Below are 4,625 nucleotides of genomic sequence, written 5' to 3' on the forward strand. Positions count from 1 at the left end.
AATTGATATGTACTTGACCCGAGAGTAGCATGGTCAATTCGGGTTGCATATCACCAGGACAATTTGATAGGATGGATACTTTAGTAAGAGGTTATTCATGATTTATTAATATATTATAATTTCTAATATATTAATATGAAATCATAGGATTTAATTAGTATTGATCAAAAATTAATTTAGAATTAATTCGGGGATCAAAAGAGACTAATTAAATATACATGGGTTGATTGTGTAAATCAATGATACATATAAGTTGGGCTAATAATCCATGGTGGATTATTAGTGGTGGGCTAAGCTTATGTGTGTTCCATAAGGCGTTAATCCATTACAAGCCCAAGTGTAGGAATTAGGGTTACACACGACTCTTGGATTCCTACATTATAAATATGTAACCCATTAGCCTAAAATGGTTGGACAAAGTTGCACAAGTTTTGCACAAGTGATCTTGGAGATCATATAGCCGATTTTGGGTGCTAGTATTTCCTCTCTCAGGTTCTCCTTTGTCCTAGGTGTGTTGTGAACCGTTTGAGGTGCAACATTTGGGGCACTAAGTTCTTAAAGGCCAAATACAACAAGTTCTACAAGCTACATAAAGAGGTAAACTCCTAACTAGTATTTTATGTTGTTTATGTCAATTGCATGCTAGTTTTAGGCTTAATTCTTTGGAAACAATATTGCATGTATAATTAGAGAAAACATAGATCCAAAGCATTTAGGGTTGTATGTGCATCATAGGATGTTGTAGTATACTAAAACCCTTCAGTGGTATCAGAGACTAGGGTTGTTTTCTATTATACTTGATGCTTATTGTTTTTTAAAGCAAGAAAAATCCTTTTTTTTGGAATCTGCCTGATCACCACGAGGTGGTAACAATTACCACGAGGTGGTGACTGTTCAATGGGCAAAATATTCAGTTTTTTGGCATGTTTTGGATTAGGATCATTACCACAAAAAGTTTTTGTTCATAAAATTTGATTTTGTTGCTATGGTATTGATTATCCTCATCCAAATAAAAGATAATTGTTGTAGTTTCAAGATTTGTATTATTTTATATGATTGGCGAATTTCTTGCAACTCGTTTATATGAATTATCTTGACTTATGAGTTTAACTAGATCATGTATGTATTATTTGATTATTGTGTTAATTAAAATAATGATCTAAATGATTTTAATGAAATCCATAACTTGTCCTCAAGTTATGGAAAATGAAAAGTTCTACTTTTAAAAGGTCACTAAAACTCATAGGTTATGGAAAATGAAAGGTCTCATTTTTAAGAGTCATTTTAAATGGTTTTGAAGTCTTCCATAACTTGTCCTCAAGTTATGGAACTTGAAAAGTTTTTCATAAAAAACCATATTAAACTCATAAGTTATGGAAACCAAAAGTTTTGACAAGTTTCAATACTTTCCCTTAAGTTTTGGAATTTGTAAAGTTTCAATCATGAGTACTTTAATTCCAAATTAAACCCTAGAATTTTAAAAGTTAAAATTCAACCCCTTATACTATTATATTATTAATTAGTAATTATATATATATATATATATATATATATATATATATATATATATATATATAAGAATAAGCCAGCCTTACCGTTAGTAAGCCTCATTCACGAAGCCGATCTATAAGCAGTATAAGGTTACTGCCTATAAAATAACAGTATAATGGGTGTCCACTCTCACCCACCACTTCTTTGACTGGTGGAGGGTCGTTAGCCGAATGGGTATGATAGGACATTAATTTTCATTATAAGTATAATGATAATTATAAAACAACTAAGCTTTTATTAAATTCCCAATCTTAGTTACTTTAGGAAAATGTGAAAATGGTGCTATTCCATGAAATTGCACTTTGTACCTTGTTAAGTCGTTAGTGGAGTGTGTGTTGTTAGCCGACACAACAATTTGGGACTGACAGTGTATGGCAAAGGGTAGCTTGATGTTAATCATAGATCAATGGAGCGTGTGTGGTTAACCGGCACATTGATTAGGTGGTTGTAACTTTGGGTGTACCAGGCTAATTTGCATGGTTATTCACACCTTGTTTGTGATCCTCGGCATTCCAGTCACAAACTTGAAGGGCACAATCGAGATTTAAACGTGCCATTGAAAACTTCAATGAATCTCAAAGGATCTAGGAATTTCAACCATTTAAATCTTAATAATCAATTTCGTTTTTCATGGTGGAAATTGGTAAATCGTCATTTACCTACCTTCAAATATTTTGCAATTGGATTAAGGTATCCCTCTTCCGAATTGTAAAACATTGTGTTGGGTCCTAGACTTAATATTTCATTTGGATGTTATATTAAGGACTTAAATCAACTAACTTGAATATCTCCCATTATAGATGTCTATTTCAGACAACTATGGTCTTCTCGAATCTTTTGGAGAGAGCTTTCTTTATAAAGATGATTTTCCACAGGGTGATCAAGGTGAAAGATTAATCCCTTCATCGTGTTGTAGTGGAACTTCACTTCCTCCACCTCCTCCAATTATTATCCCTAACCCACAAACTCGAAGACTTGAAAAGTTCAAGGTCACTCAAGCCCTACTTGCAATGAAACATCAAGATGGAAGACCTTTGTGTACTCATGTCTTGGAGATGAAGTCACATGTTGATAGGCTAAGAGTATTGGGTGTCGTTATCTCGAGGAAGTTGGTTGTTGACTGGGTTCTTCAATCACTTCCCGAGTCATATAGTGAGTTCATTAAGGACTACTATGTGACAGACCACAACATGACCCTTATTGATCTTACCTATTTGCTTGTTGCTGCTAAATCAAAAATGATTTGGCGTACTGGAAAAGCAAAATTGATTGAAAGATCTACTTCTCAAACTTCCATGGGCATTGACAATGGTAACATTGGAAGTCCAGAAAAGATTTCTCTTTCCAATGGAAAGGGATCGGCCACAGTCAACCCGGTTGACCAAATGGTAAAGAGAAAGGCTAAGTATGTGATTGTCTCATGTACCAATGCAAAAGAAGCAATTTGTTTCTACTGTCATTTGAAGGGACATTGGAAGCGAAGCTTCCCTGACTACCTGAAAGATCTGAGAGAAGATATAATCAAAAAGTTTGACTCTACTTCAGGTAAATCTACTGTCTAACTCTATTAAGTTCCTAATTTTTGATTCTTAATACATGATGTGACAAGGTTGCATTTTGATGTTTTGTAGGATCATACAAAAGGAAGGAAGCTTAAATGAAGAGTATGTTGAATCTGGTCGCGAAGATGGATTTCAATTGCATGGTTCGATGATCGGATTTTTGAGCTGCAACTTAAGAGTTATGATAGATTGCTTAGAAATATGTAGTCACATAGTTTTCATTTGTATTTTCATTGTAAGGAAAAGTTTTTCCGCATTTTATAAATAAATAAAATTTTGTTTATATTTTATTATATCTCTTTACAATGGAATTTGTGAAAATTGTTGCTTATATGTTTCCATTGATAGCAATATTGAAAAATGGATTTGATTCTTTCGTTTGTGGTAGTGTCGAGAATTTTCCAAATAAGGAAAGATTCTCATCACCCATGTTTCAGTTGGATAGAAACTTGGAATCATGCAACTTGTAGTGTGTGATGAATGAGAACCTTTGTCTTTGGGAAATTAAGACTAATTCCTTGTTCACATGAATATGTGGTTTAAGTGAAGGACTAGGAGATTGGGTACACTTGGTTGTGTACTGGTCGAGGTCCACCACAAAGATCGATAAGACTATTCGTCATGATTTACTGAAAGTAAGTAAATATGGTTATGCTTACAAGTTTAAGTATAATTCTGAAACATTAGAAAAGTTTCAATGTATGTCAGAACGAATGAGAAGAATCAAATTAGGCACAAAGATAGTTTCTCCAATCTGAAAAGATGGGAGAGTGCTTTAGTATCGTGTTTTATGATCATCTTAATGATTATGGAAAACCATATCATTATGGATCCTCTAAGGATATCTTATTGCACTTGTATGGATAAGAAGAGGAATCGTGAATTGTTGAAATGGTTAAATCAAAAAGGTGACTCATACTTCGTTCCAAAATCGAGTCTTAGAGTAACACTCCAAGATCGAGCCTCGAGCGACATAATGTCACACCCCGAACCAAACGACGGGAACGTCCGGGGGCTCGTGTGACAAACAATTGAATAATCATCACAATGAATATACATGAAGCATAACACATTCATCACCAACATTACGTATAACAACCATCATTGCTCACATCAAGTACATTGTCAAAAATAAATAAGTTCAAATAATTAAAAGTACGATAAGTGATGTTACATAAAACAAAACCATACATACTTGCAAATCTTCCAGCTTAACGATTACCTGAGAATACAAGTTATTTTGAAAATGGTCAACATATATAATGTTGATGAGTTCATAAGTAAGTTTGAGTAAAAGTCCTTGTATCTTTCGTAAAAACCCAGAAAGTCCTATAGTTTCTGTAAATGGTCTTAAAATGATGTGAAAATCATGTATAAATGCATGTGTGAATTTCATAGTTGTGATATATATATGGATGTAGTTTAGATTTCATATATTGTAAGGAAGTGATAATTGTATATGAATATTTCCCCAGAAAATCCGATATTTTCTGATTTATAATAATTTCGAGG

Source organism: Lactuca serriola, chromosome 4 (assembly GCF_051521515.1).
Source record: "Lactuca serriola cultivar US96UC23 chromosome 4, Lser_US96UC23_V15, whole genome shotgun sequence".
NCBI classification, from domain to species: Eukaryota; Viridiplantae; Streptophyta; class Magnoliopsida; order Asterales; family Asteraceae; genus Lactuca; species Lactuca serriola.